Consider the following 13,914-nt stretch of genomic DNA (forward strand, 5'->3'; position numbering starts at 1 on the left):
GCCCTCACAGAATCGCCCACAGCCTGCGGCAGCCATTTCTCCAACCGCGTCTCCCTCTCAAACCCCAAATACCCCACCACCGCCCTCTAATCTCAGCCCTTCGATCTCTCCAAATGGGACTCATACCTCCCCCAATCCTCACCGTCCACTTCATCATCCAACCCTGCCAACAGGTCACTCCTCTCATTTCTCTCCCTCATTGTGCAAGATCCAAAACCACTAGGATCCGTCAGTCATCTCGTAGCTCTGAAAGCTTCGCCAGGTTACGCCCGAGCTCGTTGCCGAGGTGCTCAAGGTCCAAAACGACCTCGTCACTTGGTATGGGTTATGGGTATTTTCTGTTTGATTTGGAAGGAAATTTGATTTCTTTTTAATTTGAGACTTGGAAATACCTGCTGAAAATGCAAGATGTGAGTGGTTTAATTTGATTTCTATACTTGCATGTGGATTTGGGAGCATCCCCAAAAGTTTTGAACCACCAAACCTTGGTCAAGGGGGCATTCTGGGTCATTTTAACTTTCAAGGGGTAAAGTGAAATTTGACCATAATTTCAGAGGTCACTACAGTAAATAAGCCATTTTAATTTCATACCATGTAAAGAGATTCAGCATGAAATAATTCGGATTAGAGGAGTCAAAAGCTTATTCTGCAGATGCAACATGCCTTCTCAAAGTTTTTTGTATCTCTGGATCAGGCATCAATCCTTTTTGGATAATTTCTTTAGCAAGCCCAACCGACGACGGAAACCTTTCAAAGAAATAGTAGTATAGTAGATAGCACCATTTTAAAGGAAATCTTATGATGGTAATATAAGGTTTGCAATCAAGTTATGCTTCTCTTTTTGGTGGGAAATCTAAGGTTTGCTTGCACGTACATATTTAATTATTTGACAATTTCAGCATTTTCTTTTGTAATATTCAAATTAAATATAAGTTCGAAGCAATATTCGTATACCACTTGATGTGGTATATGATGTGTGAATGCACACGTATTAATTTATTACTAACTACTTTTTCTTTTTGATGTGATAACTAAACTTACAAAGAGAATCCAAAATTATAGGTAGTCTTTTAATTTATGTGCCTGATGTATAGGTAACACGATTTATCACTAAGTTTTTTCCATTACTAATAATAACACTATTTACATGTATGTTAAGTACATAATTTCATGTGGGTGCTTGCCTGAATAATTTGTATAATATGTGGGTTTTTATTGTCATTAATTAAATTATATTTTACATATATTAGGTAAATATTATCAACGAAAAAATTTAAAATTTAAATTCTGAAATTCAATTACGAGGAAATAATAAGGGATAGCATTAAAGGAATTTAAATTTTAAATTTTGTATTACTCAATAGGAGGCATGCTTTCGGTGGAGAATGAAACTTCCTGGTCTAATACAAAGGGATGAAATTAAAATTGTCTATTCGGGTGTTTGCTAACACCGAGAAATAATTGACAAAAAAAACCAAGAAATAAGGACCATGAAATGCCACTCTCTCTCCTACTCATGTTCAGCATTGAGGAAGTCTTAGTCGGAAAATTAGGCCTGGCATGGTTCCAGTTGGGTATAATTTTGGCTAAACCGTGGGCCAAACTGACCAAGTCTACGGTTCTCGGGTCGATTCGGTCAAAGAAGAAACGCGAAGTTAAGCTAACCCGAACATATCCGATTCGGTTCTTGTTTTTAGTCAGTTATGACTTAGGCCCAATATTATTTTTTTAGGACTAATAATACAACACAAGGTCATTATTATGGCATCAAAATAATCAAGAAGAAGTCGTCTTCTTGAGGCGTCTCGCCAACAGGCATTCAAAAATAGAAATATATGAAAATAGATGCTAAAGATACAAAAACGTACCACAACTACAAAAAAGCAAAAAGACGACGGTAAATCACCGTCGTGTATTGGGTTTTTCAATGGTCGTGGAATCCACCGTCATCTTTTCCCTCATAAACCACGACGCTAAATAACCGTCGTTGTTAACATATACAACGTCATCAACAAATATAAAACGACGTCTTTGTACTGCAAAAAGATCTAAAAAAAGCAATCGAGGATGATAATAGACGACCAACTCTCTAAAAAAACCGTCGTTAAAAAGGAAAAATATGACACATATTAACAGAACAAGGCCGCAAGATAGACATACAATGACGAAAATACAAACACGACGACGTTAAATATAATTTTCACGACAATAAAAAATATGACGTCTTTAAATACATTAGAAGACGACGTTATTTATACCTACTACGTCGCATATATAAAAACAACCGTCGTAAAATTAATTTTCCACTTCGATTTTTCGATAAAAGATGACGTGGAAATAGTTGTCAGTGTCATTATTTACGACGTATATGTTTATAGAGTAGACGTTGAAAAACTAAACAACGTCGGTTACAAATATATGAGAGTCGTATTACAAAATTTATACGTCCTATTTTCAGAAACAAACAACGACGATAAATATTAGACGTTGTTAAATAAAACAACGTCGGAAAAAAATAAAAACAGACGTGTTTAGTCTGCTAAAGTTCTAGAAAATAGTCGAGGATGAGAATAGAAGACCAACTCAAAAAAATCACCGTTGTTAAAAAGGAAAAATATGACACATTAAAAGAACAAGGCCGCAAGATATACATACAACGACGAAAACTAAAATACTACGCCGTTAAATATAATTTACCCGACAAGAAAAAATATGACGTCTTTAAATACATGAGAAGACGACGTTATTGAAATCTACTACGTCTCTTATTTACAAAAAACCGTCGTGAAATAAATTTTCCACTTCGATTTTTCTAAAAAAGATGACGTGGAAATAGTTGTCAGTGTCATTATTTACGACGTATACATTTATATAGTCGACGTTGTATTTATATGTATTCATTACTCACGACGCACTTAATAATATAGACGACGTTGAACTTCTAAACAACGTCGGTTCCAAATAAATGAGAGCCGTATTACAGAACATATAGACGGCGTAGATTATGATGAGAGTCGTATTACAAATAACGTCGTTTAATTGTTATTAGACGGCGGTTATAATGAATTTCCGTCGGAATTCATTTCGTTCCTCTTCGTTTATAAAAGAACTTGCGACGTGGAAAATGTATGATGACGTCGTATTTTTTAACGTTCAGATTATATATCTCGTTTTTTAGACGTCGTTATTATGGGATTGGAGTCGTGTTATTTTGAATTACATGGCGGTTCTTAATCCTTCCCCGACGTGATAAACTGGATAATTGCTTCACAATAGCGTCGTGGTTCTTCATTGTTACGTTGCTTTAAGACGTCGGTAAATATGCTGAATAAATGGCTCACCATAACGTCGTGTTTTATTTGAACAGACGTTGTTTTTTTGCTTTAAGACGTCGGTAAATATGCTGAATAACTGATTCACAATAACGTCGTGTTTTATTTGAACGTAGAAAGTGAAGAAATCACATTACAATATATTACAAAATTAATGTCATACACTGCCAATTACATAAGCATCATTCAATCCATATATCTTCACACCCATCTCGAATATTTTGAGCACCTAACTCACCCACCAGTTCATCAAATGTGTCAACATTTGGCATCCCTCTAGTAAATGGCTCACACTCAATTATCACATCACCTAAGACTTCATCACCAATAACATCATTATATTCTCTATTAGGCATTGATAACACTACCGACCAACCACGATGCATCGGGTCGTCAACAAAAAATATTTGTTTGACTTGAGAAGCCAAAACAAATTGGTCATTCCTATGTCCAATTTTACTCAAATCTACAAGGGTAAATCCAAGTTCGTCGACTACAAGACCAGAACTATCTATCCAATCACACCTAAAGACTGGGATTGTAAACTTTTGGTAGTCAAGGTCCCAAATTTCTTGAATGACACCATAGAAACCCATATTTGAGAGAATTGGGTTTTTATCCTTGGCACTAGCAACTTGCATGGTATGTGCAAGTAAATAAACTCCACTATTTTGAGTTGTCCGCACATCATCTTGTGCCTTGATATTGAATTAATACCTTTAATAAGATAGCTCCTATATAATGGCACTGCCATGTTTGGACCAGCTGCTAGCCACCTTAAATTTTCTGATACGCCATTATTGTCTTCCTCAAGTTCACTTTGAACCTGCAAATTAATCAAATCTTAATTCAATCTAACATAGAAATAAGAAGAAAATTAAAAGAGAAATATGTTATTCAACAACATATACCTTGAAGCGTAGCCATTGAATGAAAGTGCTATTGTGCTTATCCTGCAGCCACTTTGTTCTCTTTCTAAATTTTGGATAAGCAGTCTTGATGTGGATCATATGTTGCCTACATGACACGAAAAATTCAAGCATTACGGTCCCAAATATATAAGATAAACATAAGAAATAATTTTAAATGGAAACTTAAAGAATAAAACTCATACGTACTCGATATAAGGTAGGACTTCCTCCATATTCTCCAAGACATATAGATGTGCTTGATTCAACAGGTCCTGATCAACTACGCTCACTGTGCAACCTGATAATGGCTTTGAAATTCCCATCTTTTGGCTTGAAGGCACTCCAACTGTACTAACATCAGATAAATGCTGAGTACAAAACTCTACCGATTCTTCAGCTATATACCGCTCAGCAATGCAACCTTCGGGACGAGTACGATTCTGAACATACCCCTTCAGCACTTTCATATATCTTTCAAACGGATACATCCACCTAAAATATACTGGCCCACATAGACGAACTTCTCTGACAAGATGTACTACTAGATGAACCATGATATCAAAGAATGAAGGGGGAAAGTACTTCTCAAGCAAACACAGAGTAACTACTACATCTTCTTCCAACTTATCTAGCTTGGAAACATCAACAGTCTTTGCACATATAGCATTGAAGAAGAAGCACAAACGAGTTATTGCATACCTTGCAGGCTTCTCCAAAACAGAACGAATTGCCACAGGGAGCAATTGTTGCATTAAGGTATGACAATCATGTGATTTAAGGCCAAGAAGTCTTGAATCTTGTAAAGATACAAGATTTTTAATATTTGAAGAATAACCTTCAGGGACCTTCATATCATAGAAAGAATTGCAAACCTCTCTCTTCTCTGCTCTTGACAAATTCCAAGGCCCAGGAGGCAAACGAGTACGTCTTTCTCCATACTCGGGTTGCAAATCAGTTTTGACCCCCATGTTCAATAAATCTAATCGAGCAGCAATCCCATCTTTATTTTTTCCAGGGATCTCCAGCAATGTACCAATGATACTATCGCAAACATTCTTCTCAATGTGCATAACATCTAGGGCATGCCTCACAGGAAGGTATTTCCAATACTCGAGATCAAAGAATATTGATTTCTTCTTCCAACAAACTCTGTCACCATTTTCAACCATATGCAGCACTTTTTCTCCGGTTAATAGCTCGGGAGGTATGCCATATTCAGGTTTCCCATTAAAAGCTGCACGTTGCCTCCTATATGGATGATTGATTGGTAACCATTTTCTATGCCCAATGTAACAAATTTTGTGGCCATTTTTCAACCTGTGACTAGGTGTATCATCGCCGCATATTGGACAAGCTTTATATCCTTTAACAACACAACCAGATAAGTTTCCATAGGCGGGGAAATCATTAATTGTCCACATTAATGCAGCTCTGAGTGTAAAGTATTCTCCATTATGTGCATCATACACTCCTCTAATCCCAACCCACAAGGATTTTAAATCATCAATCAAAGGCTCCAAGTAGACGTCTATATCATTTCCGGGTTGTTTAGGACCGGAAATCAATAAGGTTAACATCATGAACTTTCGTTTCATGCACAGCCATGGAGGGAGATTATATGTAACTAAGATAACCGGCCAACAACTATATCTGCTACTTAGAGAACTGTGGGGATTGAATCCATCAGATGAAAGAGCCAACCAAGTCAAACTCTTAGCTGTCTCATGTGATTGAAACATCCTTTTAAACCTTGGAATTGGGGGAAAATACCACACCACCTTCGCTGGCACACCCTCTTTCAAGATTGAATCTTTGCCTTCCTTCCACCTTGAGATACCACAAGTAGGACAATTAGTTGAATCCTCATACTCCTTCCTATACAAGATGCAATCATTGGGGCATGCGTGCATTTTCTCATAACTCAGCCCCAATGCACACAAAGTCTTTTTAGCCTCATACATGGAGGTTGGTATTGTATTTCCTTCTGGAAGCAAATCGCCTTGAAGTATCAATAATTCTGTAAAACAGACATCACTCATCCCATGTTTTGCCTTCAAATTATACAACTTCACTAATGCCGATAACTTCGTGTACTTTCTACAACCAGGGTACACTGGTTGATCTCCATCCCCAATCACATTGGCAAACTCATACGGATCCGAACCAAAATCACCAAAATCATTATCATCCATATCAATTTCTTCAGACACAAAACTGTACCTACTATGGCCATCATCTTCTTCAACATTTCTGCTAGCATTAGTAGTTGCTTCCCAAGGTTCTCCGTGAAATGTCCAATTCTTATAGCTTTGGTCAATTCCATTAAAGTATAAGTGATCCCTTATAATTCCAACCCCAAACAACTTCAAATTAACACATTTAACACATGGACAACGGATATGTGTTGTAGTTAGAAGATTTTCTACAGCAAAGTTCAAAAATGCTTCCACCCCAAATTCATATGCCTTCGATCTTCTATCCGAGTGCATCCATGACTTATCCATCTCCGACACTATAACCTATTATCTATAATAAAGTGAAAATACAGGCAATGACCATCATTATAGCAGATTATACAATGATCTAATCGCAAGTAATACACAACAAAGACGACGGGTTTTAAACAAAAACAGACGTATTTGGCATATATAGACGACGGGTTTTCAACAGACGTCGTCTATTATAAGTAATACAAACGACGGTTTATGAAAAAACCGTCGTGTATAAGTAATACAACGACGGTTGTTTAAAAAAACCGTCGTGTAATCGTCGTCGTATGCCTTAAAATTCGTCGTGTCTCAGTTTATTTTCAAGAACACAAAACCCATTAAGAACACAACATATATATGAAACTAAGCAAGAAACCAACATATACATGAAACCAAGCATGAAAACAATAAATCCATTCCCAATTCAACATAACATAGGGTGATTAAAAGATACGACAAAATTAAATCCATTCCCAATTCAACATAACAGATAATGTAATCCATGAACCCATTAAACAGAAAATCCATGAACCCATACCTATAAGCACATTATTAACAGATCGCAAAGCATACACATAAAACCCTTTAACAAAACAACCTAATATCATTCAATGAATTTACAAGGGGAAGATAGGGTTTGTACTTACAGGTTGGACGAGCTCACAGATTCGATGGAGCCTGGAGAGTGCAACTTTTAATTAGAGCAGAAGTGAGAGAGCGAAATGTTATGTCGGTGTACTTTTGCTGGAAATCATTTGGAAGTTGGTGATCTGTGTCTTTTTGTGTTGATTTCCAGCAAAAGTAAACATAACAGATAATGTAATCCATGAACCCATTAAACAGAAAATCCATGAACCCATACCTATAAGCACATTATTAACAGATCGCAAAGCATACACATAAAACCCTTTAACAAAACAACCTAATATCATTCAATGAATTTACAAGGGGAAGATAGGGTTTGTACTTACAGGTTGGACGAGCTCACAGATTCGACGGAGCCTGGAGAGTGCAACTTTTAATTAGAGCAGAAGTGAGAGAGCGAAATGTTATGTCGCGCGAAATCTGAAAATTTTAGGTTTCAGGGTTCGAAGTATAAGAATAAGAGCCAAATCTAAAAAAATTTAGGTCGCGCGAAAATTTTTAGAGTTCGCGCGTTTTAAAACGTTGAAAGAAAAACCAAGGCGAAAGTTCTACAAGTACCGACGTAAATTTAATATTCCACGACGGAAACTTCATTTTCGGATTAAGAACGTAAGGCCGTTCATTTTGAAGCTTCATTTTTCGGATTAATTTTAAATTAATTTTGAATTTTTTATATAACGACGACTGAAAAACCACGTCGGTGTTAAGAAATTAAAGACGTTGTAAATTATATAAACCGACTTACATATTAAAATGACGTCGTTTAAAGCGTAAACCATGTCGTATGTTTTACTGTACGACGTAAAATATGTATTCCACGACGCAACCACCGTCGTTAAAAATTAATACCCTAAACCCATAAAACTAAATTACAATTTAAAAAATTAAGTTTATAAAAGGTTTTATGGTTTTAAAGCCTAACATATACCCTAGACTACCCAAAAATTATACTTTAAAAATAAACCCCAATAAATAACAACCCTAATCTCTAAACCCTAGACTCTAAACCCTAAACCATAAAACTAGAAGTGATTTTATGACTCATCAAAACAATTTTGTTTTGGATGGTCATTTTAAATTTTTGTTATTCAAAATGAATTTTTTCAAGGTTTATGTGGAAGAAAATATATCAATGACTTCATAGGAGTTGACTTTTCAATTTTCTGATTTATTTTAAATTTATTTTGAATATTTTGATATAAAAATAATAAAATATTCTTACCACAACAACAAACCACGTCGGTGTTAATAAATTGTAGACGTTGTAAATTGTAATAGACTACTAAGTCGTTAAAATGACGTCGTTAAAATGAGAAACCATGGCGGCTATTTAACTATACGACGTAAAATATATATTCCACGACTTAACCGCTGTCGTTACATAAACGTCGTCGATGATACCCTGAACCCTTAAGAAATTGAAGATGTTGTAAACCATAAACGACTCAATTGTTCAAAGAACGTCGTCTACCTATATTTTTACGTCGTATTTGTTTAAAACACGAAACAACAAAATACGACGGTTTTTGACTTTATTAGGTCGTTGGAAAAGTATTACACGTCGGTTAAGCAATTTGTATGTTTGTTTTTTTTTTAATTTAAGAAAACCTCAACAAATTTTTACATTACATATTATAGAGAAAATTTGTACATTATACATAAATATCAAGTGTTCAATAATTGCCCTGTTTAATAATTTGGAAAACAAACTCTGCCCATTCATTCCGGACTTCATCAATGGCTTCTTGGGGGTATGAAGCTTCCTGGTTTCCCTTGGCATACTGCATAAACAATGACTATTAGGGTTTATAAATAAAAAGAAATTCAATCACAGACGACGATATTTTTTATAACCGACGTAGTATATCCATTCAACGACGTTAATTTTACATGACCGTCGTTGATAATACAAAAAACGACGTGAAATGTATGAAGGTAATTTCTTCTTACCTTATTCTCAAACCCCAAGGAAGGATCCATGATGATGTCCCTCATGAAGCGCATCACATAATACCCGCATTCGACATTGCTGGGTTGCTTTGGTGTGCCTGAGAGAGTTTTCCAAATTACATTTTTACGTCCTGCTCGGGCTATGTGGGTATTATATATTTTTAAAGCACTGTTCACGATGTTTTTCGCCTCTTCGTCGACCACACGATGACCTGGCAGAGGATCCAGAAAATAGACGGTTTCTCTCTTTGCTCTTACAATCAGCAAAATCCAATGACGGCTGCACAAAATTAATATAAAAACGACGGTTATTTACAAAAACGACGTATTATAGTATTTCACACGACGAAATAAAGTAGATAACGATGACATTATATATTTATCACGACGATAAATAAATACCGACGTGGTTAGTAGTTTCAAACGACTAAATAAAATAAAACACCGACGTGGTTAGTTTATAAGCTATCATTTATTGAAAATCATAAAAACAAAATCCTAAGGAGACTAACCCTGGATTGTAAGGCATCATGAAAATCTGTTCACCGTCTGTCTTCTGAAGTCGAGCTGCTACCAGTCCTGATCTTTCAGTTATTGTGCCAGAGTTGGCACTAACTGTAGCAGGGTCGATAAAGCCAACCATGCTGCACATATTGGCTTGTTTCAAAACATCGTGTAAGTACCTAAATACATAAAATAATATAAACAAGTCAGCACAAAACAACACGACGGTTATGTATAAAAAAACGACGTATTATAATATTTCACACGACGTACTGAAATAGATGAGGACGTTATAATATATTTATCACGACGGTAGTTAGTTAAGACGACGTGGTTAGTTAGTTAAGACGACACAATATATAAACCAACGAGGTATTATTTTAGAAGTTCAAACCTCATATATACAGCCAATACAGTAGCTCCAATTTCTTCCATGCCTGCAAATTGTGTAATATCTTCAGGCAGGAGGAAGGTATCGCGCTCACCACCAAACACCTCCTTATCAATTGTAAATTGGAGTGTCTTATCCTCAGGCAGGAGTGTCGTTTCCACAAAACGACAAAGGGTTTTTAAAGAAGATGGCGCCTCCATATTTGAATAATCACCAACTTCAATAACCTGTTTAAAGAAATAAAAAAAGTGACGTGGTAATTCAATAAAGACGACGGTTTAAGGAATAAAACGTCGTCTTAAAAGTATTTAAACGACGGTGAAAAAACTGTCGTGGTAATTCAATAAAGACGACGGTTTTATGAATAAAGCGTCGTCTGAAACCATTTAAACGACGGTGCAAAAACCGTCGTTTAAATATTTTATTACGTCTTAAAAAAATTCCGCCGTCTAAGTTGTAAACAAACGACGGATTAAATAAAAATATCGACGTCTGAAATTTTGAAAAACAAATAAAAAAGGCAAAGTTATGTGAACATACCTTGTCGTCATGCTTTTCTTCATCTTCTTTCTCCTTTTCTTCTTCCTTCTCTTCATCTCTTTTTTCTTCTTCCTTCTCTTCATCTGGCTGATGTTTCCCCATTTTGGCAGTATCATCCTCCAAATGTAGGGATCTCACATCACCTCCAGAGCAGCTAGCTTTGTCAGACATTGGATTTTTGGGGCTTTGGCTAATTCTTGGTTTAAGCATGCTTGGATCAAAATTGGGAATTAATTGGGAAAGCTGACTCAGGAAATGCTCCCTCTCAGCCTCTACCAATTGTTTTATCCTAGCCTCCATCCTTAAGGCCTCTTCCCTTGCCTTAGCCTCCATCTTTTTAGTCTCTTCTTGAAGGAGAACTCTTAAACTGTCCTTCAAACGGTCGTCAAAGCTCACCCTCTGTGGTTTGGGCAAATTGAAATATTGCCTTGGGGAAACACCAGCACCAACTCCCCTCACTCTGCCTGGATGCTCGGGGCCCAAAGCCATGGTCAGCACATCATTGCTGCCATCTACTCTGACTTTGCCTTCCGAGACTTGTTTCTGCAATTCATCCTAAAAAAAGATAAACAAAAAAACACACGACGGTTATTTATGTACAAACGACGTATTATATAATTTCACACGACGCAATAACGTATAAACCGACGTTATTATAACTTATCACGACGGTAGTTATACCGACGTGGTTATTTATTTAAAACGACTAAATGAATAAACAACCGACGTCTTATGCTATAATTAAAGATAACAGAGTAGTGATTCCTATTTAGACCGTTAACGACGTTTTTAAAAAATTTTCGACGTGGTAATATCCTTCACACGACGCGAAAATGAACCACCGACGTCTTATGCTGTAATTACAGAAAATTAGTAGTGATTCCTATTTAGACCTTTAACGACGTTTTTAAAAACTTTTCGACGTGGTAATATCATTCACACGACGAAAAATATAACATACGACGTAATAAGAATAATTCACAGTGTAATAAAAATTTAAAACAGAGTGAGTAGGCTTACAATTAATTTTGCCTTCTCTGCCACCTTTGGATCAGGGATGTTACCATGTTTGTCCTGTCTAGCTCTCTTCCATAAGGTAGATCGATCAATTTCTACCCCAGGCATGGTTTCCTCCAATTGATCCTCCAATCCAGCATATCCTTTTCGAGACAATCGATGATTGTACTCGAGTTTCTCCCTAATCTGTGCATGTTGAGAATGCACAGACTCAAAATCTTTGGATAGCCTTGAAGCTACAAAGGCATCCCATTGTGCTTTCTCTATGAATTTATATGTTTCAGGGGGTTGGCTTAATTTCTCCCTGTCATTGGTGTATGGAAGGATATAATGCCTCGTTAGTGTAGACTTGAAATCCTTCCATTTCTTGGAAGCAGAAGCTAAAACAGAGGTCTTGCCCCCTTGGCCTACGACAAAAGCCATGTCAACTGCTTCCCAAATCTGCTCCTTTATATCCTTGGGGATTTGGGACCATTTCTTGTCCACAAGTGGGATCCTGGAGCGTGCCAACACACCAATATACGACTGCATCTCAATATGTGCTTGGCCAACACCTTTCCCCCTTTTATTGTACTCAACAATTGGCCTCAGTTTCTGAAGCTTTCTCTTCACAACACGAGGCATTGTGCTCATACCTCGACCAGTCTTTGAATCATCAGAGATTGTTGTCTGGCTGGTTGGTTCTGTCTCAGCAGATGATGAAGCAAACTTCATCTTCTTCGAAGACTTCATCTCCTTCGAAGACTTGTCTTGAGGAGCTACCATTCCAAGCTTCTTGGAGCCAGAATCCTTAGTTTGTTGTTGAGAAACCATTTTAACAGACAAAACTGCAAGTGAAAATATTTCAGGAAAACATTAAGAACACAAACGACGGTATTAAAAAAATACGACGTATGATATGATTTTAGACGACGCAATGAAATAATCTCAGACGTAATAAATGTTTAAAACCATTATTTATATAACGTCGTCGTATATATGTTCACACGACGTCAATAGTAATACACCGTCGTGGTAAACTATTATTTATATAACGTCGTGGTATTTATGTTCATACGACGTCAATAGTAATACACCGTCGTGGTATTAACATTCACACGACGTAAAATAATAAGATATTTTGTCGTCTATATTAGATACCAACCCTAGTTTCTTTTTCTTTATATTTTATCAAATAAGGGAAAAACAAAAACCATTGTTCAGAGAAATCAAACCTGCAATTAAACAAGCATATAAAAAAAGACTATTATTTTAAAAACAACTTTGTCAATTTTCAGACGACGCTAGAACAACTGACGAACCGTCGTGGTCTACCGTCGTCTTATTTAGTTGATGTAGTTGTCTTCAAAGTTGGAAACTTTCTCTCTTTGTCTGTATATTTTATCAAACTTGGAAAGAAGTAAAATGATTTTGGCCAGAAAAAAGGTAAAAAGATTTTTCAAACAAAAAACGTATGAGCATGCAAAACAGTAACCAAAATAGTGAAAATGAAAGCTTACCTTTTGCGTGCAATGAAAGCAAGAGGAAGATGATCGATGTTTAAGTTCAGAGACGTCGAAGAAGACGAGAGGAAGACGATGAGAAACTCTAACAATGCTCTGACAAGGAAAAAAGACGAAAAGGTTTCTCTGGGAGATTGAAATTTTTAATCGGGTTTGGAAACAGTGCATGTGTAAGTCGAAAAGTTGCTTACATATAAAACCATTTCAAAAAAATAATACGGCGGTTACATTTAACTACGTCGTTTTTAACTAACACGACGCAATATTTTTCGTTCGACGTGGAATCATTTCATTTAACGTCGTTAGGTTTAATATAACCGTCGTGGATTTTAATTTTTAAATTATGAATAGAATTTTTTTTCCCGTGACCTTTCAGTTTATTTTTCAATTACAGTGCGTTATAAATAGAGTTTTTTTTCCGGAGGAAATTTAAAACGAAGGAAATTAATATTCTGCAATATGTAAAGTTTCTTTTTTGGATGACAGATTTAAATAAAATAAGAATATAAAAACAACAAATGTGTAAGTCAAGTAGACGAAAAGTTGCTTACATATAAAACCATTTCAAAAAAATAATATGGCGGTTACATATAACTACGACGTATAAATTACAAAATACGACGGTACATTTCA

The sequence above is a fragment of the Prunus persica genome, chromosome G1 (assembly GCF_000346465.2).
Source record: "Prunus persica cultivar Lovell chromosome G1, Prunus_persica_NCBIv2, whole genome shotgun sequence".
NCBI lineage: Eukaryota > Viridiplantae > Streptophyta > Magnoliopsida > Rosales > Rosaceae > Prunus > Prunus persica.